Here is a 24,258-nt window from a genome sequence, read left to right on the forward strand (position 1 = left end):
TGTGACATGCATATGTTTCAACATGCAGGAATTATTTCTTCAGGACTTGTTATTTTTAATCTATTTTTTCATTGAATGTTTGAGTTCCATTGAACCTGACCTCATAATAACATGAAGTTTTAAGCATTGTTTCTATTAATGTTTAAGATATAAATATTTTCCTTGTCATATTCCACACTGTCCATGTGTACAACTCCAGTTAACATTTATACTTTTAATGATCCCTTTTTAGAAAAAAAACAATGGAATGTTTGAATATTCTTAAATTCTGCATTATGGTGTAAGTAAGTAAGTATAATCTTTATTGTCATTGTATTTAATTACAATGAAATTGGTCTTTGTATTACAAAATCCATGGAAAGACTGTAATTTCAGGAATCACCTAACTCAGGGCAAGGGAAGATCTCCTTTTCACTGATGATAGTATGACGATGCTGATGTTAATCAACATTTAAAGATGTACTAAAACAAAGAAAACTTCAGCTTTATCCATTCTTGCTTTGAGCAATTTCTGTATCATTTTTGCAATCCATCAATTGACACAATACCTAACAGATCAAAGTTTTGTAGAATTTCAAGAAACCCACTTTGGGGGAGAAAGCATTCTCCCTCTCTAAAGGAGATACTGAAATTCCCATCTTTGAAGATAATGCTGAGCTCACACATTGTCCTTAGCCACGGTTGTTATGATCATAGTTAAGTCCTATGCATATACTGTAAATTCTGTACAGATCTATGTCCACAATGGATGGTTCATATTTAAGCTAACATTTACAAGAGGATAAATGTACAATATGGGAATTGAGCCTTACTTTATTTAACTAACTAACTAACTAACTAACTAACTAACTAACTAACTAGAATTAAACAATTCCTGACTAAATGTTCTGATTGAACACAGTCAATATCTTAAATGTTAAACAGAAATAAATATTAGGATTTGGGCATTCATATTGAGACTAAATGAGCATCAATGGTAGCAAAGAGTTAGTTTTCTGTATCTTTTTGTTCTCACTGAATGATCATAGCTACAATATGGTCGTTCCAGCTGATGTTAGAGATTCTATGTTTAAAATATAATTTTATTTTGATTCAGAGGGGAAAAAAATAGAGCGTGGTCTGACCTGGGTAATAATTCCGTCCTGACCCCAGGAATGGGAATTAGAGGGAAGAAAAACTTGGAGCGTCTTCAATTCTGCCTAAAATTAGCATCGGCTAATGCTAGGGGTTGTCAACTATAGGTCTCCTGGGAAGTGTGAGGTATCTGGTTTACTACAAGTAATACAAAACATCCTGGGACAGGTGGAATCTTTAGATTCTCATAAGCTTATATCTGGATGATTGAATGCCTATTGGCAGAGGGCCTCATGATGGATAGAAAGGGATGACCCAGTATGTCAAGGCCTTTTGGAAAAAAACGGAAGCTTGGGAAAAGCTGCTTGTTTTTCTCTCAGTAAAATTCTCTCATACTGTTTTTGTTTTTGTCTTTTTAAGGAGGGGATCGGAGATCAAGTTTGTTCTGTTGATGTTTTAATGACAGTGAGGTTTTTTTTTACATAAATAAAAAGCCCCACTATTTTCATAAGGCTTACCCAAGTTATATCAAATCGTTGCAGGCTTTTGAATTTTAAGAACTCCACATCAGATAGTTAATTTTTAAAAAATGGAGGAGGGAAGAAGATGCTGGTTTTGCAGTTATACCTGACATGGAATGACACAGTAATGAATTCCTACCGGTTTGGACTGGTTCGGCTGAACCGGTAGCAGTTTGGCGGCCTGGGTCGCTGAAACCGCAGCGACCCAGGCCTGCCATGCCCCCAAAATGGTTCTCCAGCTAGTGCTATAGGCACTGCCATCTTGCTTTTAATTGCAATTTTAATTGCACTGCACATGCGCGCACATGAGCAAACCGACAGGAATCTACCCGTGGAATGACAGAAAGTCTTTAAAAATGTAACTTATTCTTGTTGGGTACAGAGAAGTGTTCAGTTGCAAAAAGACTCTCCCAAAACGTTTTGAGAAGCAGCAGCAAGCAAATGTTTATGCATTCTTAAATTCTAGTATTAAAATCTAAATTATTTACATCCAATTGAGATGCACAGATATCCCCAGGGAAGTCTTTATATTAACAAAGTTGACACAATTTGGGCTGTTATTCCATGTAAAAAAAACCATTTGCATGAGATGGGAAAGTTATCTAGCAGAATGTGACTAAATAGTTGAGGGACATTTTATTTTGTAGACTGATACCCTGGACCAGTCTTTTGCAGTCTGAGGTCCATTAGATTATTGGATATTCAGTCAGAAATATGGAAGTCAGCAGAAAAGCTGAGTAAATCTGACACCCCTATAATCAGCTTGCTCCTCCCTCCTTTCCTCCTATTTCTAGGTTGCCCCCTGCTAATATATCAGAGATAAATGTAGAGCAAGGGTTTCAAACTTGATTTCATTGAGGCTGCATCAGTGTTGTGTTTGATCTCGGAGGGTCGGATGGGCAAGGGGATGGTGGTCATGGGCATGGTGGACATGACAGGACTCGTGTCGGGGGGGCACCTATGGTGGCCAAGTGCTAAGGCAGGGCTTCCCTGAGATCCTCCCTCACTCTCATTATAATACTTGGAACCCTGACACCCACCTTCCTTCCTTCCCTCCTTCCTTCCTTCCTTCCTTCCTTCCTTCCTTCCTTCCTTCCTTCCTTCCTCCCTTTCTCCCTCCCTCCCTCCTTCTCTTCTTTTTCCTTCCCTCTTCCTTCTAATTTCTTCTTCCTTTCCCTCTTTCCTCATTTTTCCTTCCTTGTTCTCTTCCCATCTTTTCTTCTTTGTCTTTCCCTTTCACCTTTCCTGCCCCTTCTTGCATGCTCAAATGGAAAAGGGGAATCATATCTCCTTTTGTTTTGTTTCTAGTTTTGATAGCCCTCTGTTAGCCAAAACGGGGCATGGGGGGGCACCACACACACCGTGCCCCATTTTGGGCCTGGACAGAACACCCCTGATATAGAACATTGCACTCTTTGAAGTTCCAGATTTTTCAACAGCACTGAAACATTGGATTGCTTATCAGTGATAACTGAGAATCAATGTGGTGCAATAAGTAAGATATTGAACTAAGAATAGGGAGACCCACTAGTTCACTCTGAGACATGGAAGCTCACTCAGTGAATTTGGACTTTTCTCTCTCTCTCAGTCCAGTCCAGTTTTTCTACAGAAAAAGGGAAAGAGGAAGCACAATATACATTGCCTCAAGCTCCTGAATGAAATCTAGGGCATAATCTTTATGAAGAAATACATGCATCTCAGCTGGCAGACTCTAAGATTTTTTTCATCTCAGTTTCTGAACTGATTTTGCAAAATAGAGCTCCCCATTCCTGTTTATTGACAATTGATCATTTTACCGATGCACAGTCTGGTAGCTAATTGCTAGTACAGCTTTTTTTAAAAATGTCTGCATTTGTTAGGGGTTTGTGGTTTTTGTCTTATTTTCAAGATCCTTCCAGCTTTCTATTTGCACCTGGTAATAAATGCTGTTATTTAAATGCTGTTATATGTTATCATAGGCAGTTTTGTCACAAGAAGTTCTAGGGAGAAAAGTAAGTGGAGGAAGACAGCCAGGTCTCTTTCTGAAAGCTCTCAATGCAACCAGTCTCACATTTCAAAGAGATGCTAATTTTCATGATTTTTGACAAGTCATTCCTTAGATCCACTGTCCCATTCTAATAAGATGCTACAGGGTGTAATATCAAAAGGCAGATAGTATTTCTAAGATCTTTCTTCCATTGTGGGGGAAACATCTAAGAAACAGGCATCTACATGCAAACGATCACTTGCTGTATTGATGCTTGGAGATGTCAGCTACTGGACTGATTCAAGCGGAGACAAGGATAAGGTCAGTCCAAGGGCATCGTTGATTTACTTTGATTTACCTCACAAGAGAGAGAAGCAGCTTTAGAAGGCAGCCAGGAAGGTTGTGAATGCTAACAAGGTGCACCTGTCAAGCTATGGTTTGTTGATGAAGCCCCTGGTTGCTGCTTTTTACATCATGCTACCCATAAGGTAAAGGTTCCCCTCGCACATATGTGCTAGTCGTTCCTGACTCTAAGGGGTGGTGCTCATCTTCGTTTCAAAGCCAAAGAGCCAGTGCTGTCTGAAGATGTCTCCATGGTCATGTGGCTGGCATGACTAAACACCAAAGGCGCACTGAACGCTGTTATCTTCCCACCAAAGCTGGTTCCTATTTTCTACTTGCATTTTTTACGTGCTTTCGAACTGCAGAAGCTGGAACAAGTAACGGGAGCTCACTCTGTTATGCGGCGCTAGGGATTTGAACCGCCGAACTGCCAACCTTTCTGATCAACAAGCTCAATGTCTTAGCCACTGAGCCACCGCATCCCTTATGCTACCCATACATTGTGGCTAAAACTGATTTCGCACAACACAAAGACAAAATCTAAAAAAAGCAGATTATGACTAAATGGATGGATTTGACAACATATTTAACTAGTCCGAATAAAAAAATAGCGCCCGCATATGTTGTTTTAATTTTTGTTCTGGTATTGTAGATTAGAGGTAGTCCTCAACTTACAACCATAACTGGAATTCTATCACTAAGGAAGATGGTTATTAAGTGAATCCTGCCTGCTTTTATGATCAATTTTACCATGGTTGTTAAGAGAATCTGGCTTCCCCCATTGATTTTGCTGGCTGCTAAGGTTGCAATGATGATCAGGATGGTGCAGCTGTTATAATACATGTTGTTGTTATTAGTTGCGAAGTCGTGTCTGACCCATTGCGACCCCATGGACAACGTTTCTCCAGGCCTTCTTGTCCTCTACCATCTTCTGGAGTCCATTTAAGCTCATGCTCACTGTTTCGCTGACTCTGTCCAGCCACCTCATTCTCTGTTGTCCCGTTCTTCTTTTGCCTTCAATGTTTTCCAGCATTAGGCTCTTCTCCAGTGAGTCCTTCATTTTCATTAGGTGGCCAAAGTATTTGAGTTTCATCTTCAGGATCTGGCTTCTAAAGAGCTGTCAGGGTTGATCTCCTCTAGGACTGACCGGTTTGATCGCCTTGGGGTCCAAGGGAATCTCAGGAGTCTTCTCCAGCAACATAGTTCAAAGGCCTCAATTCTTTGGTGCTCAGCCTTTCTTATCTTCCAACTTTCACAGCCATACATTGCAAATGGGGAAGCCATAGCCTTGACTATATGCACTTTTGTTGGCAATATAGTACAATATAATAAATGCTGGTTGCCAAACACCTGGCTTTTGATCACATGATTGTGGGAACATAATGATGGTCATAGTGGTGAGGACCAGTTGTAAGTCTCCCCCTCTCAGCACTATTATAACTTCAAATGGTGGCTAAATGAATGTTTGTAATTTGAGGATTATCTGTAAAATCTAGTATAAGCACTGTTCCTTCAGCTAGTTCATGTTTCAAAATATTGTGTGAACCTATATAGTAGGTTGAATCACCTTAATTGTGTTGCCAAATTATGAAGAGTGTTAACCATAACACCCCAACTTTGGAACAATTATACTGACTGACTAATGTTTCAGACCAAAGCAAGCTTATTACTACTGAATTTTAAAGCTCTAAAATGGTTTCAAAGTATATAGGGTGAAGGACTGCTGTCACATAATCTTGACTGAGCCTTGGCTTTTTATCTATGTAATTATGGTATGGGGCAAAAGACAAGAGTCATTTTAGGAGAGACCCCTCAGCTGTAGAATGTTTTTATATAAAGAATTGTAATTAAATGTCTCTCTTCTTTGCATATGAAATTGGTTGGTTTAATGTATTTAACTCTTATTAGAACAGTTTATGTTATAAAGTACTATGTTTTCATACTGCAAATGACTGGATTGAAAGACTTTAATGATTCTATAATATTGTACTCTTTAAAAACTTTTTTTATAACAAGTGAGTCACTTTAGCAGAATGGTTAGTTTTGATGAATGGTATGTTATTTAAATAATAAAGTTGTTGAAGTGCCAGATGTGACTGTTTCTGAATGGTGCTAAATTTGCCAGAATGTCCCAGACATTTGACAGTTTTGGTTAGGTTATTGTGACATCCTCTGTGTGGGATTGCTTTTGAAGAACTTTCAGAAGCGACAGTTGGGTCCAAAGTATGACAGAGTTGTCACTGGCTCAATTTTTTAAATATAATTTTTACAGACTTAAGTAATAAATCACCATCTGTTCTTGTATGAATCTACACCAGGGGTGTCAAATGCACTTACCATGCCTACTCCCAGTTTATGAAAGGGGGGAAGTTGCAATATGTCACATGATAACAATGTGTCATCGCGAATTTGACATCCCTGATCTACATTGACTTCACCTTTGATAACAGCTAGGTCTTTTCTTCTGTTCTGTAACTTAATTGTATTTAGAAAGGTATTACTTCTGGAGATTCCATATTGCTATCACAGCTAATATCACAAGCCATGAATTTATCTACAGTTGACTCAGCCTTCCATCCTTCCAAGGTGGGTAAAATGAGCACCCACATTGTTTGGAGTAATATGCTGACTCTGTAAACTTGTTCTGGAGAATGATTTCCTGCTTGAAATTCTCAAGAATCCAAATTTGCAGTTTCAACACTTCATTAACTGTGTAGGAGTTGTCGCAGCAAGTCCCACTAAGAAATAATGTGGCACTCCTCCATGAAATACTGGAATATCCTCTACAACAGTGTTTCTCAACCTTGACAGCTTGAAGATATGTGAACTTCAGTATTGCTGGTTGGGGAATTCTGGGAATTGAAGTCCACACATCTTCAAGCGCCCAGGGTTGAGAAATGCTGCTCTACAATCTTCTTATTTTTAACTGAAGTGAGACCTATTGCCCATTCATTTAAGATTTGGTTTAAAAGCTTCATTGCCTCCTTAGTGTAGAAGAGACATCTACTTTCCATTGGAACTCTCCTAGGTCCTTAAATAAATAGTTAAATTCCTTCATAGCATAAGGAATCCAGTTAAGGAGTTGGGTGGCCATAAATCAAGTAAACAATAAATATTATTTTTATCTTATTACACCATTTCTCAACATGAGTGTTTCAGCCATTAAAATTCCCAAACAATATGGCCATTATTGAGAATTCTGGGAGTTGAAGTCTATTGATTTGGACACACTACGACTGGGGATGAAGATGAATCCACTACTTTCTCTTGATGGCTCTTCAAAGATAGTTCAATCTTCTGAGGATAAATAGACAAGGCAGCCTATGTGCTGGAATATTTCTCTCCTTCTTAGTGTGCAGGATGTCACACCACAGGATTAGAGCATTATCCCTTTGCTTTTTGCATAGTCTTTGCAATAATGTTCAGGATTCCATCTTCGACATCTACTTTCATGATTTCCTGTGGAATAATCCCAGTTTGAACACCGCATGTATGGTAAATCTTATTTTTTTCTTATTTAGGGCAAGGAAGGGTATTAATATTTTAGATCAGCTTATTATTCAGCTATTTTTAAACCATTTGAGCCACTTTAAGATTATAATTCTTTTTCTTTTTTTAAAAAGCAGAATGACCATATATATTCAGCTGAAATACTTTTTGAAGGAATTTTGAAAATATTGAGAATATGATCTTAAAATACGACAAATTCAACAAAATATTTTTTTTAAATATACACTGGAAAAAATGTTTTAAGAAAAATCTACCTATCAGCATCTTTGTGTTGGAAATGTAAAGGTTAGTGGGAACACTTACATTTATAATATGGTCTTGTCCTTTGTGGTTTAATATCCAATATAGATTTTGGAAGGGACATATTTAATTATAGTTCCCCGCCATTTGGAAGTTCATAAAATATGAAAAGCTGTACATTTAGCAAGTAACTGCTGTGGTAAGGAAGGTTCTTTTGTTACCGTGCAAAGATACCATCACTGTAGATTGATGGTATTTGTTTAAGCTCCACTGATAAATTGGCTGTCAACCTAATGGAAAGAAATTAGTCCTTACAGTTAAAATGTAGGTTTTTTAATAAAAAAAAATGGAGCTTAAAAAATTTCTAGGGTACTTTTTGACTTTTTTTTGTATCCATATGCTTTTTTTAAAACTTATATTTCCTTTCATTTTGAATCTCAAAAACAAATAAAGCATATAAAATGCAGGCAAAAACAGGATTTCTGCTACTAAATTGTAATTTTGCTCTTAGTAGATAATGGTTTTTTTCAATCTTCCTGTCTATGGCCTAATTTATGGGGAAATCCTTCATTTTCTATTTGCATTTGTTTCAAAACCTACATTTCTTATTCCATGTTATTCTTGAAGTAGGAAAATGCTGTTGCTTCAGAGCTTGTATAGTTTTGTATCTACAGTCAAAGGAGCACTTTATGCATAAGAAAATCTTAAGCAATCTTCTCGGCTTATTTTCTAGCAACAACATGGCAATTTAATTACAAATGTGCCTTATGGATGTAGAATAAGGAAGATTTCTCCAGCACCTTTGCTTGGAATCTGGAGCTGGGAAGAGACTGGCATATATCAGCAACAAACACAGATGTTAAGAGGGTTTAACATTTAGATAGGCACTATTAGAGGAACAAAAAATCTCATGCCATATAGGGAGAAACAGAAAACAGTACTTTAATTTTATAGAAACAAACAAACTTTAAAACTTCCATAAATTATATGTCCAAAATATAATAATAGAGCTAGATTTGAAAATTAGATAACTTTCATAGCTTGCAAATATTATTTTGTTAAATGTGCATATTTTATTTCAGCAGGAAGAAAAAGAACAGTTAATTGCAGGATCTTCATTTTCAATGCTTTCAAAATGCTGATAGGATTTACAGATTTCCTGAGCTTTTAATAAAAATAGTATCCATAGATATATGTATTATATATTTTCAGTAATTTCTATATAATACTCAAAATAATTTGGAAGATTTGAAAAATCAAATAAAACCTAAGGCTTCACATAATTTAAAGGGTTTTCTGAGTCACATTTTTGGGATATGCTCATTGTTAAGATATATATTAATTGTATTTTCCCATACTAGTTATATAATCATTGAGCAAAATGCATGAAGTGTGGGAATTAATGTTTGGCAGAAGATGATATATGTGATATGTGGTGATGCTTCCTTTTGTGTATTGTAGACATGATTTCTGTCTACATGTAGTGTACCTAAAACAGTGTTTTCCAAACTTGATAATTTTAAGATATGTGAACTTCAACTTCAAAAATTCCCTAGTTGGCGGTTACCATTTTATAGAAAGTAGCAGGATAACCAAAACTCATAGACTGAAGGTTCTAGAACCAACTTAGAAACAACTTTCAGTCTACAGATAGACCTCTACTTACAATACAATACAATACAATAGCAGAGTTGGAAGGGACCTTGGAGGTCTTCTAGTCCAACCCCCTGCCTAGGCAGGAAACCCTATACCATTTAAGACAAATGGCTATCCAACATCTTCTTAAAGACTTCCAGTGTTGGGGCATTCACAACTTCTGGAGGCAAGTTACAATCACAACTGAGTCCCAAATTTCCATTGCTAAGCACGACAGTTGTTAAATGAGTTTTGTCTTATTTTATGACCTTTTTGCCACAATTGTTAAGCAATTCACTGCAGTTGTTAAGTGAATCATGCAGTCATTAAACAAATTTGGCTTCCCCCCTTTTGCTTGTCCAAAGCTGTCTGGGAAGTTTACAAATTGTGATCACATGACCCAGCGGTTCAGTGCAACTGTTGCAAATACATGCCAGTTGCCAAGCACTGAAATTTTGATCACCTGACCATGGGCCCGCTACAACGGTTGTAAGAGTGAAAGCCAGTCATGTCATATTTGCCAGTTCTATTGTAACTTCAGAAGGTCACTAAACGAGTGGTTGTAAGTTGAGTACTACCTGCATTAGGCTACTAACATACCAGGTGTGTACATTGCATTTTGGAATGGTTTATTCATAACCTGAGAAATGATCAATACCCAGACAAAACAAACACTTTTAAGACATGAACAGACTGTACATTGTTTGGAAACAGTGGAATGCATCTAGTTCATACAGGGCTTACCCTCAGGCAATTCAATCATCATAATTGCAGTCTCACACTCTATCTTCTGACATATTCTTCTCTGTAGATTCCAGGATCTGGGATTCTTTCTTCTGAATAAACATGGATGACACCTTCAGGGTCTGAAAGGGAGAGGGAGAAACCAACTTGTCAACTGCACTCCAAAATAAACCTTTCTGGATGCAAAATAATTCTTGCAACACCCTTGCACTAGACTGTAGCTTTTTTTTTAATGGAATGTGTTTAAAACCTGTAGAATGTGTAAAACCCAAGATCTAGACTAGTGTTTCTCAATCTCAGTCAAGCATGGAGAATTCTGAGAACTGAATTCCTAAACTTGCCAAATTGAGAAATATTGGTCTAGATCAGGGGTGTCAAACTCGATTTCATTGACAGCTGCATCAGGATTCTGTTTGACTTTGGGGGGGGGAGGGTGTGTGGCCAGGGTGCGCATGGCCAGCTTGATGTCACTCCTGTCACAGGCACCTGTGGTAGCCTGAGACTCTGCCAGCACAAACGGGCTCCCAAACTCTGTTTTTGCTGCCACGTCCTCCTGCAACCGTCTGCCAGTGAAAATGGAGTTTGGAAGGGCTGCATGCAGCCATTCTGAGCTCCATTTTCACTGGCAGGGAGTTGCAGGAGGCTCTGGCAGCTGTTAAGGGAGTTTAGGAGCCAGTTTTCACTGGTAGAAGCACTGCAGGTGGTCCTTTGCTATTTCTAGGGCAGTCCCCCAGGCCAGATCTAAGTACCCTGTGGGCTAGATCCAGACCCCAGGCCTTGAGTTTGACACCTCTGGTCTAGATTATCCTATAAATTTTACCTGTCCTGTATGTTGGATCCCCAACTATTGCCTGAGAATTTTAGGCCCTCTAGTCTTTTTCAGAGGTGGGTTGCTGCTGACATTACTGCTGGTTCAGTGCGTGTGCAATTTTGCACTTGCACGCTCGCTTCGCTCACACATGTGCAGTTGCCCATAAATAGATCTGTGCATGCGCAGAACATTAAAAAATGGGGGAAAAAACATGTTGCGCCGACCGGGAAACTGGTTTTGAAGCTGGTTCGTGCGACCCAGGCCGGCAAACCACTACCAGTTTGGCCGAACTGGTCTGAGCCAGTAGGAACCCACTTCTCATCTCAATCATCTGGACAATGTCAGATTAGGGAAGACAGAATGAATGGATGGAAACCAATCAAGAAGAGAACTAAGGAGAAATTTCAGTTAGAACAATTAACCAGAAGTTGTGAATGTTGCAACACTGGAGGTTTTTTTAGAAGAGATTGAACAACTATTTGTCTGAAATGTTATAGGGTTTCCTGCTTGAGCAGGGTGTTGAACTAGAAGACCACCTTCCAACTCTGTTATTCTGTTAAGACAGTTTTTGTGTGAATTTTGACACTTTCCTGGCTTCCAAAAGTCATATTACTTTAAGGAATATCAAACATGCTGTGCTGGTGCAATATCCAACGAACTTCTTTCTCCTTTTTCAGAGTGAAAACTCCCTAAAAGCAACCAACAAAATAATAGCTATTGTTTCTCCATGAACCTATGCAGTCTCCGTTTAAAGTCACCCAAACTGGCTGAGTTTACTGCAGTTGTTAGCAACCAATCCCACAATTTAACATTATATATAAAAAGTGGGACATGGTGGCTCAGTGGCTAAGACTCTGAGCTTGTCCATCAGAAAGGTTCAGCAGTTCGATGGTTCGAATCCCTAGAGTCGCGTAACAGAGTGAGCTCCCGTTACCTGTCCCAGCTTCTGCCAACCTAGCAGTTTGAAAGCACATAAAAATGCAAGTAGAAAAATAGGAACCACTTTTGGTGGGAAGGTAACAGCGTTCCGTGTGCCTTTGTCTTTGGACAGCATGGCTCTTCGGCTTTGAAACGGAGATGAGCACCGCCCCCTAGAGTCAGGAATGACTAGGATATATGTGCGAGGGGAAACTTTACCTTTACAAAAAGTATTTCCTCCTTTGGGTCCTGAATCTTTTTGTATTCAATTTTAGTAGATGACCTTGAGTTTAAACATTGTGTGAGTGGGAGGAAAAGTGTATCTCTACTCACACTATTTGTGCCTAGCACAATTTTATACATTTGTATTAGGACTTCTTTTGCCTATATTTGTTTTAAGCCCTGAAGCCCCTAATTCTTCTAGCCTCCTAATGACTTTGGTTTGTTGCGGTTTTTTGCTAGCTCCGGATGCACATTCAAAATGGTTACCACTTCATTGTGGCCACAACATCCACCATCTTGCAGAATTTAACACTCTCTTGCAAATGTTGCTGTAACTTATCCAAAATTAGATGAAGGTCAGAGAAACTACAGATCCATATTCTTTATATTCTAAGTGCTTATCAGATTTCCCAAACCCAATTCAGGTACAGCTCTTGAAAAACTCTCAGCATAGACTCAAAATGCTACTGGTTGAACCTTGAGACTTTTAATTTGTCCATTTTAGTCTTCTAAAGACAGTGATCAAAGGACAGCATATTCTTTTCTTCCTTATGACTACCACTCCAGTAAGCAATTTCAGAATGCCCATGGCCAATCTAGGGTCAATAATAATTTCACCACTTCTTGGGAAAACCATTGACGTAAGAAATCTTCCCATTCCCTAATATTTATGGCTTCATCTTGGGTTGAGCAGTTCTACTCATCTGTTGCTACAGAGAAGAAAGAGAGAGAGACACATCTATACACCTGCACATACGTAGCTATGGGAAAGGCAATAATTTTTTGGCCAGTAGCCATCTCTGGGATTTTGAGAGCACATTATAGGTGCTTTACAAAATGGCTATTATATGAGGATTTGCCTATTCATAAAATGGTTGTCCTGGCCAGTTGCCAAAACTCCAAAAGGCTTGCTGGCTTCTGGCCACAATAAAGTGTTTTCCGTCTTTAGAAAAAGTTAAACTGGTAGGTTTCTCCCTGACACCTTCTCTCCTCAGGATGTTCTTTGGCACCCCACCTTAGCTTTAATCAGGAGGTAGACCTACTTCTTAAAAAGAATTGGGGTGCAACTACTCATTCTTCTTCTTTGCTAAGAATATATAATGAAACCTATTTGAAAATTTCACATGGATTGAGATGATGCCAGCGGCTACATCTCCCCTCCTCCCACACCATGGCAGCTTCTCACTGATTTTGGTTGTAATTAAAAGGAATAATTAAAATTAAAATGAGGTGGGGCAGGGAGAATAGCAGCCCATCTATTTAGACTGGGTTTCTACCAAAAGATATAATCATTATTCTGCTTCTATTCTTTTGCTCCTGTACTTTTAATCTAGTTTTCATTTGGCATTTACTGGCATAAACCGAAACTAGCCAGAATATTTAGATTATTATTGCTTCCAGATAATAAAAAAATCTATCATATAATTTAAGTTTGAAACCAAACGTTTAGACCAGCTGGTCCTCTTGATACATTGGTATTTAACTATGCTAAAATTCAATTCCTTGGGAAGGAACAAAAATTAATAAAAAGAAAGACTGGAGAATGATAATGTATCATTATATTTCAAGAAATCACAATTTTATATGAAATTATTTTATGATGGAACATTTGATGCAGGATGAAGATCTTCTTTATCATAGGCTTCCTTGACAAATACATTTTTAAATTTGATCATTTTAAAATCCAGTTCATGTAAAAGTATAAACAGTTTCTATAAAGTGAATTAAGTCTACACCAGCTACTAAGTTATTCAAACTTCCTTATATGTTAATAATTATTTTAATTTTTATTTATATGTATAATAAAACTAATTTAAAGAAGGCCACAATGCTAAAGGAATGATTACCTGACTCTCTGAAGCTCTTAATCTTACTTTTCCCCCATATTCTCAAGTCAGCTAACTGTTATTATGGCAAAATAATAGGAATGAAAACAAGTTCACTTTAATTATTTAATATATTTATATACTTTATAACACTTCATTGATGGCTGATTGATGGAAATTCTATTGGTCATTAGCAAAAAATTGACTTACTGAGGAAAAAGTCAGAGGAAGTGTGAGACGATAGGAAAAGTAGTTATAGAAATTAAAAAAATTAAAAAGGCATAATATTTATACGGGTAATTTATATAGCCAGACATCAAAGGTTTAAATGTGATTTATGTCACACTGAAGATGATTGGAATTGTTTAATATTTTTAAGGGCTTGCCAAAGGAAGCTTGATCACGGAATATGTTCACACCAATCTTCTCAAATGGGAATCATTCATTTCTGCTCATTTTAGTCTGCTGATGAAATCTCAGTGGCAGGCTGCCAAATTATAGTAGCATGATTCTTTGTGTTATATCTAAAAAGTAGTTAAATACGTTCAGCACATCTATTGAACTAAATCTACATAAGCTTCCAAATACTACCTAAAATTCTGCTCTACAAATGCCATCCATTGCAGTGATCTGAGGCTGAAACAAACAACATGAAAACCCTGGCTACTTTTCTGTTCAAGGTGTTTTAGAGCTGATTACAAATCCCAGTGAATTTGCGACATCCACACACCATCAGCTCAAATATTGACTCTTACTAGTTCCTTGGTTATGACCCAAATGATTGTTAGAAGGAACCATCCCTCTCCTTGCTCCTTTCAGGTTATGGCTCACTCTGGTTTTAGGAGCTGAAGATGATGTAAAAAACCCCCAAGAGGTTAATATATGAAGCATTATAAGGCTTGAAGTTTGTGGTACACAAATCAATCATTCTCAGGAGGAAAAAGAAGGGCCAAAAGACCATTGGGAATGGGAGGAAAAGGCATATGATTATACCCTGGCACTGAAAAATATAGCTTAATTTTCTGTGTTCAGCAGTAGGTAGATTTTCTGTGCATGAATGATGTCTTTTTTGCCAAAATAGAGCACTGTACTTAGTCATGGCAATAGAGCCTCTCTTGTTATTATATTTGGGTTGAATCTATTGTCATGCCTGGTGAAGTCTGACAGACATTTCCAACTGCAAAAGTTAGACCTGATCTTTCATTGTTCTGCCTTTAAAAAACAAACTCTGCTTTTGTTTGTTTTTCCTGGTTTGTTCAGTGGAAACTGGGAAGGAAAATGAATTAATGATGCTTGCACAACCCTCTCAAGATGCATTATTAAACTTGGCATAGCACAATATTAGATATTTCTTTTCTTTTTTAGTCATCATTTTTTCTTAATTCAAATAATACCTCATCAATCATTCAACTTGTCTCATAAATCAAGCTAACCATTCCATACTTGTATTTACACTTCTCATGAATCCTTTTCCCTCAGCTTTTCATCACTTTACAACAGTATTTAAGATCCAATAGTGTATTAGTCATCTCTTTTATTGTAGAAATACATAATACTCCTATGCTATCGGCATAATTGTAAAGCTATTATAAATCATAAACTGTCACAGATATTCGTCTTTGTAGAATCCAATTGCCTCGTTCATTTCCCTTTTTCATCTATGTGTTCTTTTAAAGCATCAAACCGATGCTTTAAAACAGTGGTCCCCAACCTTTTTATCGCCGCGGACCAGTCAGCCTTTGATAATTTTACCGTGGCCCGCTGAGCACGCGCAGGGGTGGGGGGGGCGTTGTTCTGCAGCGATCATGGCCCCCAGCCATTAATGTCTAAACTGCTGCAAGATATACTTAAATATTGATAAAATGTGAGGGGGTGTACTCACTTCTGTGATATCTATCCATCCATGTCTGTCTCTGTCTCTCTCTCTCTCTCTCTCTGTGTATGTATGTGTGTATGCATGCGTGTATGTGTATATATCCTCTATCTATCTATCATCTATCTATCTATTTATCTATTTATCCATCCATCCATCCATCCCTCTCTATCTATCAATCACCTATCCACCATCTATCTATCTATTCTAGCTGGCTGGGCAATTTGGGGAGTTGAAGTCCAAAAGTGTTAAAGTTGCTGAGATTGAGAAATGAGGACGAAACAAAAGGGAAGAGAATGAAACAAGGTCGTAGAGAGAGATTGCAAAATGAAAGGGCAACTTCTCTTTTTATTTCCTTCCACCCCCACCACCCCCACCGTGCCTCTCTGGCAATTGGCTGCCCAGGAGGTGGGGAGGGGAAGATGTTTCACAGACAGCTGCCACCCGCCCATCTCTCTCTCTCTCTCTTCTCTCTCTCTCTCTCCGCCTCCCCATCTGACCTCGGCTGCTCCACAGCGGAGACCCCAGAAGGCAAGCAAAAAAAAAAGGGGGGGCTCAGGAGTGGGGGAAGAAAACAAACCCCACCACGTTCCTATCTGTGAAAGCTCCCCGCTCCCTTCCTGGGCAGCCAATTGTCAGAGAGGCAGTGTGTGTATGTGTGTGTGTGGGGGGGGGTTGGCAGCCCGCGGCGCGCCTAGTCCGCTGTGGAACGCACTGCCACCCGCCCAGCGCTCGCTCTCTCGCTCTCTCTCTCTCTCTCCCCCCCCTCCAATCTCCCGCTTCTGCTTCGACCGGCCAGCAACTTGTCCCCGCTTGCCCGGGGACTGGCCTCTGATTGGCTGGCGGGGAGAAAGCCTCGCCAGGGAAGGAGGCGAGGACTCCGCGGTGACGTCATGAGGACAGCGCCCCCAGGTAGCGGCGAACCGAATGCGCTCCGTCTCCACGGGCTACCAAGGCGGCCGGCCGGGCGGCCGGGGTGGGAGTGGGGTTTGGACCGGAGAGGTGGCTCTCGGGTTCGAGTCCCGGGGTTGATCTCAGGCTGCGCGTGTGGGTGAAGAGGCAGCAGGGATCATGGCCCCCGGCCGCTGCGCGGCCCGGTGCCAGGTACTCCATGGCCCAGCACCGGTCCGCGGACCGGGGGTTGGGGACCACTGCTTTAAAAGAACACAGACGAAAAGGGGAAATGAATGAGGCAATTGGATTGAAACTGTTTGAAAACAAGACATTATTTTTACCCTTCTCTGTAAGATAATGAAAACCTTTCTATTTATACCATACAACAGCATTCCTGTCAGCTATAAATGCATTCTGAACCACTACCCAAACACACACTTTTCAAATACACAATTCCCTTCTCTACAAAAGAATTTGGTGTTGCAGACAAACACTGACATTAGTAGTAATAGTTTACGATTATTACATTCATATTATTACACATTCACTATATATTTTAGTTGATTTAGCATTATAAAAAGAGGAGAAGCAAGCTATGTGACCTTTTCTTTTATGTATGTTTAAGGACTAAACAGCCCAAGTTCAATTCAAACACCAAAAATCCCCTGAGGAGAAGGGTGGAGTCTTAGTCCTTCAAAAGCTTCTGGACTGAGCAGGTCACTGTTTTCTCTAATACAATGAGATTTGTTGCATCTTATACAGCTGTTGTGATGTAATATTGGAGGAATTGGACCAGCATTCACATCCATATTTGATCTTGGAAGCCCATTGGGTAACTTCATAGTCCCATTCTTTCAGCCCAATTTCCATCACTGAATCAAATTAGAATAGAGAATACAGTTTATGCCATTATGATCTCTTGGAGGAAATAGAGAGGGATAAAAACCTGACTAGCAAAATAATAATTATTTTTTAAAATCTGTATTGGAATATTCAAATTTTATATATCCATAATCACTGTCTGGAGAATGCACCTCCCTAAAAATAGTTGAGAATTTGACTTATGGAGTCAATAATTATGCCAAAAAAACTGGAAGCCCAATCAGACTGGCTGTTATATCCAAATATGTGTTCTTGGATAGACTTCTAATCTTCTTCCAAACTGGTTAGCAATAGCACTTATAGCACTTAGACTTGTATACTGCTTCACAGTGCTTTATAGCCCTCTCTGGGCAGTTTATAGAGTCAGCATATTGCCCCCAACAATCTGGGTCCTCATTTTACCCACTTCGGAAGGGTAAAGGCTGAATCAACCTTGAGCCTGTGAGATTCAATCTGCCAAACTGCTGGCATCCGGTGATTAGCAGAAGTAGCCTGCAGTACTGCACTCTAACCACTGCGTCGTCGCGGCTCTTAGGTTAGATATCAAAGTGAAATACTACCCTGTTTCCCCCAAAATAAGACCTCCCTGGATAATAAGCCCAATGGGGCTTTTGAGCACATGCGCTAAAATAATCCCTCCCCCAAAAATAAGCCCTCCCCAAAAATATTGCAACACAGCAACAATGATGAGGTGACCACACTCACCACCTCCTGCCCCTCAAAAACAATAAGACCTCCCCAAAAATAAGGCCAAGTGCTTATTTCGGGGGTCAAAAGAAAATAAGACCCGGTAACACGGTAGTTACCAAAAGAGTCCTCGCAGGATTTAATGCCCTTTGAACAGAAAATTACAGGGCATCCCATTTGAACAAAGATTTTGCCCCTTGGTAGTTTCTGAAACATTAAGCCGTGTTTTGTTATACTGTTCCCATATAACAATGGGACAACTAATCATTATCTGAGCAGCTGCATTTATTTATTTATAAATTTAATAAATGAATAAATTCCCCATCTAGTCAAAGCCCGAGGTTACCTGGAGTCATTTTATTTAGAGTTGTAAATAATCAGTGTAATTTTCTTTTTTTTAATAAAGTTTTTTATTGAACACAGATTACCGTAAAACATTGGACACAGTGTAACCGTCCTGGCAAAGTCTTTGCCATACATATATAAAGATATAAAGTTATACATTATAACCAACATGCTTATTTACATTTCGACTATTAAGTATTTACAAATATAAAAATATCGTAATTCCAACCATGTTGCTTTGTTTTTATCTTATACATTTTCACTGTTATAGTTTAATAATACATAATTCTAATCTCCACTCTATAAATCTTAGTCATTGCTTATTTTGGGTCTTTTCTTTTTTGTTCCAACCATCGATAAAATTTGTCCTAGATCTTACAATATTTTAATTCATCTTTATTCTTCAATTCCCATGTCAATTTATCCATTTCAGCACAAGTCAGAATTTTCCTAATTACTTCCTCTTCTTGTCGAATTTCCCTGTTTTTTCCAGTTTTGGGCAAAGACCATTCGTGCTGCCATAATAATATGTATTGTTAAGTAAATTACCTCCTTGTTATATGTATTGTTTATGATTCTGAAAAGAAATCCTTCTGGTGTAAATTGTATTTCCTCTTTGGTTATCTCTATCAGCCACCTTTGAATTTTACGCCAATATTCTTTTGTTTTTTGGAACGAACACCACACATGGTAGTTCATATCTGATTCAGGATCACATTTCCAACGATTTGGTGCTAAATATCTTAAAATTTTGGCTAGCCTCGTGGGTGGGAGATGCCACCTATAAAACATTTTATATAAGTTTTCTTTATACTATATTGACAATGTTATTTTCCTATTCCTTTTCCATAGTTCTTGTCATTTATCCAGATGTATATTAAAGCCAAAGTTTAATGCCCATGCTACCAGTGTCTCCTTAACCTGCTCTTCTTCCATCTTATATATCAATAAAAATGTGTAAATCTTCTTTATCAATTTATCATTTGTCCCCAAAAGGATCTTATTTATTTCCAACAACTCCCTATTAATGCCCCACTCTTTCATAACTTTCGAGTCACATGATTGGATTTGAAGATAGGACCACCATTCCAATTCTATCCCTTGCTCTTTTAGCTCTTGCCTCAATCTTAATCTCCCTTCTTTGTCTATTATATCTTTATAGGTGACCTGTTTTCCCTGGTTGATAAAATTTGGGTGCACCACCGCTTCTAATGTTGATAGCCAAATCGGAACCTTGCTGTACATTTTCCTCTTCAATTTATTCCAGGTTTCTAATAACACCTGTGTTATGAAGTGTCTCTGAAAATTTTATTTTTATTTTCATGATCATGACTAAACTTTGTTTTCTGTTTGGAAATGCTCCATACTCTGGCTACACTAGTTTGGATTTTATTGTGGTTTTTGCTTGCTGACTCACAGTTTGTATTTTTTGTTTGTTTGGTTTTTGAATTGATCAATGACTATAATAAAGTCTACATACCATATTACGCATCGAGGTACCTTATGGAATTTCAACTATGACCTTGTGACTATTTTTATCTTTGCTATGGTACTTTGAAAAAAAGCAAAACAAAAAAGTCACAAGTCCCATCATTTCCACTGTTGTGCCTGTAATAATGAATATCATGAATCTCAGGTAAAACCAGAGGTGGGCTGCTGCCCATTCAGACTGGTTCAAGGTGAACTGGTAATTCCGACTAGCAGCTGGGCCTGCCCCCCTGCCCCAGCGCTATCTCCTATATAATTGCTGTGTGTTTGCTGCCATGCGCATGTGGGGAAGGCGCACGCACAAGCTCACATTTTTGCGTTCTGGACGATCCGTTGTTACAGTATGTGACACCCAGCTCTGGATAAAACATAGGTAGAGTATCAAGATACAATATAGATTTGTTTCTGAACTTCCAGTAGACCTGTTGGGCCCATTTTTCACCCTTTCCAGGCTCCAGAGGCTTTCCTGAAAACTAGGTGGGCAAAAATGACTCCCCCCCCCCCGGGCCACCGGAAGGCCTAAAATCAGCTGGCCAGTGCGCTCTGGAGCTGATGCCTTGCATGCCAGCAGATATTGCTCCACATAGGTTCGCCATCACGGAGATAGGTCATCTCATCATTCTCAAAATATTTGAAAGGAAGCTGAGTGACAAGAAGAGAAGGAATGTGCTTTTACATATTCAAGTTCCTTCCTTTTTTCCTTGTTTTCCTTCCATCTCATTTCATCATTATTCATATTATCAATAATACAAAGAAAAACTTTTTTCAACAGTAAGCATCACTATGGCAATCTGTTTTCTCCCATTTGCCTCTAATTTCATGAGATCTGATGAGATTTTAGAGATCTGATCTTTACATTATTAGGACATTTTATTTATGTATTCATTTAAATTTATTGGCAGCCCAATTTCAGTGGCTCTATGCAGGATACTAAACTAGAAAAAACATAACAATAGGTAACAATATTAGATCAAATAGACAACCCAGACCAAAATAATCTAATAAATAACAAAACCAACAGAATAAAACAGGGGCCACTGAATAAACATCAGTCCCAGACTTGAGGCTAAAGCTAGATTTTCAAAACCCTAATACTGAAATTGAAAGAGATTTTGCATCAGACGTTAGTGTTTTAATATATTGTGATATTTCATATGTCACCATAATCTTTCAAGATCTCACAGACTTTTCAAGACTTTTATTTTAGATATTTTAAAAATATTTTTAACTTTGTGAAGTTTTGAGCAGTTACTTGTGTTATGAATAATACCCATGAACAAAGATAAGAATTAAATAATTTTTACACAGATTGCAGAGTTGCAGAATTTTAAAAAATGGTTCAGTTGTTAAAGTAGCAATTTGGATTTCCTAGTTAGATGCATTTTTGATGTCTCTCAAAACAGATATTTATGATGGGATGGGCATGAGGGTTGGAATCCGAGACCAAAGTTCAAATTTGCTTTTCTAGCCTCAAGTGTCCTCGATCAACACAACAATTCATTGATTGGGATGAAGAAGGGCAGACCCATAATCTGTCTCCTAACCCATTCAAGACATACCTAAATCTAGGGAAGGCTTGATCCAGCTTTCAGAATTCTGACTTCATTGTTGTGTATATAACTTCAAGACAAATTGCAATGTAACTTTTTTCAAAGGTATTCAGTGTCATTAGCAACTAATCCAAAATAACAGAAGCTCTAGAATCTGTAAACTTATAAAAGCACAATGCCATATGAAAGGCTTTAATGTTGTCTACAGTACTTTATAATGTATTGTATCACACAGACATAAGTCTTTGGAAAAGTAAATCCTAAAATGGAAAGAACCAATTATTATTGATGGCTAGCCAAATGTAATTCACTTTAAAAAGAGTATTATGATTTGGGTTTTTTTTTTCTTTGTTAAACATAGCTCAAGGACTATGTTTGTCATCAGGAAGAAAACATTAATAATTGAGCAATCCCAAACATGTCAACCTTAGCTGCATGTAAGTCTATGTTCTCTCAGCTTCATCATTGCACAACATTAATTGTGCATGCTTAGCAAAAAAGAAGTGACTTTTAGGTTATGTGTATGTTTTACAAGTTGATTCAAAGTAAATATGGTCCATATAGAAGTGCTGATAGAACGGGACAATATTTTATACAAATAGTGACGTTTCAAGCACCAATTTAGTTGATTGATATGAATGCAAATACGTCTTTTACAGAATCTCATTATCTTTCTTCTTACTACTCAAGGTCCAACAATCTCACCTCTTTGAAAAATGTTATCTTCATTTAGATCTTCTTCAGTAGAATATTCACCAGTCAATCATAAAACCTTCAGGTTCCAACTAGATATTTTTACCATGACACATCACAAAGTGTAGAGTATACACTGTGTCAGCATACCACCAGAGTCTATGTTTATTCATTTTGTACTGCAAGCCGGCTTTGATATATCATCGAAGTCATGCCCAAACAATGCTATATTTCACTAAGGATGGGGTAAAAACACACTGATGCATTAAAAATGAAGAAGTGGATGTAAATACAAACTATTTTATTTTCTGATCTAGAGGACAGATTTTTGTTTATTTTCTCTGGTCAGCTTGTAGTAGAAGGAATTTATTTTGGAAAATGTACAAAATGGCCATGATTCTCAGCTTTTCCTTCTTTTCATAGCGCAAATGGCATAAGCACTTACAGAATATAAGGCATTCCTGAGAAATTGTTTCTTTTTTGCATCTTCTGGAAATTGCATCTTCTATGCCACAGTGATGCCAACATAGCCTGTTAAATGACTACACAATTATTCCAAAAATATTATAAAAGAGAATGAACTTCTGAAAGAAGTCCAGTGCTGCTGCGAGAATGTGCAACTTTCTAGCTTTGAAAGAAAAAGGAGGGAGGTGAAAGCAAAAATGGCACCAGTTTATTTTGTGCATTTTGAAAGAAGATTTTTGAAAGAAGTGCTGGTTAGGCTTCATTCTTGCTACAGCTGATCCTGTTCTCTATCCTTTGGAGACAAAGATAATAAAACTCTGGTGAAATTATTTTTTATCCCTCCCGTATTTCTTTCCCTTCTCCATTCCTCTGTCTTCTCTATCTCACTTGCATGTATATTTCCCCCCCTCCATTAATCTTTTTCATCTACTTTCCACTGTATCACTTCCATCAGTTGTTTTGAATGAAGCCATACTTTGAATGTCACTTCCACTGTATCACCTTCCATTTCTTATTTGAGAAATGTTAATGGTGACTCAAATTAGCGTTAGTAGAAACAATTTGCTGAAGAATAGGCTTTAGGCATTTGTGTGTATGTGTGTCTTCATGTTAAAAGGAAGTTTACAATGTTGACTTTGATGTCTTCAGATAATTACATTTTTTAAAGAATATAAGACACACTTCCCCCAACCCAAAAGAGCCTGAACATTTGTGTTCGTCTTATACTCTGAATGTAGCTCCGTCCACCTACTGGCCCCTACCCTTCGGCCTCCATGCATCTTCTTCCTGGCTGCAGAGATTGCCAGAGACAATGGCTTGCGGTTTTGGGCTCCACGCCTCCACTTTAGTGATCCCCGCAGCTTTGAACGGGTCTCAAACAGAGTGTTTGGAGGCTGAAAACGCGAGGCAAGGAGCACAAAATGGCAACCCAGAACAGCTGCTTCCTTGTCTTATTGCTTCCGTGCTTCGCCTGCTTTACTAACTGGAGCTCCCTGTGACAATCAGCTGTGCTTTAGAAGCATGCTTATCAGCCCCAACAAGGTGCGCACACTCACTCACAACCAGCAAACTAATGTGCTGAAGGTGACCATGCTAAGGACACTAGGCAGATGAATACCTGATAGGCAGAGGCAGAATTCCCTCCCCTATTCCCCCCCCAAAAAACTAAGGCACGTCTTATACTCCAGAGAGTCTTATAGTCCAAAAATATGATATATCCCACTAATTATTCCCTACCTATGAAAGCACTGTGTACAAGTCTACTATGTATATGGTGAAAAGATTCCCAGAGTCACTTTGGATAGTGAGATGGTAGCACATAAATTTAATAAATAAAATAAAAAAGACTCTTTATTCCAAAATCTGTCTGTCTACATGCAAAGTCACACGCATGTGGGAATATTATGAGCTCCATGATGGGGTACCTCTTGGAATTCTAACTGGAGACATATTAACACTGTGCTACATTCCTAGAACTGTTCCGCTTATGATTGATACTGTAAAAGATGGTTCTATTTAACCCATTTTTTCATAGCTGTAGTTTTTCTAAACTTTAAAGGTACATGACAATGA

The sequence above is a fragment of the Thamnophis elegans genome, chromosome 8, assembly GCF_009769535.1.
Source record: "Thamnophis elegans isolate rThaEle1 chromosome 8, rThaEle1.pri, whole genome shotgun sequence".
NCBI classification, from domain to species: Eukaryota; Metazoa; Chordata; class Lepidosauria; order Squamata; family Colubridae; genus Thamnophis; species Thamnophis elegans.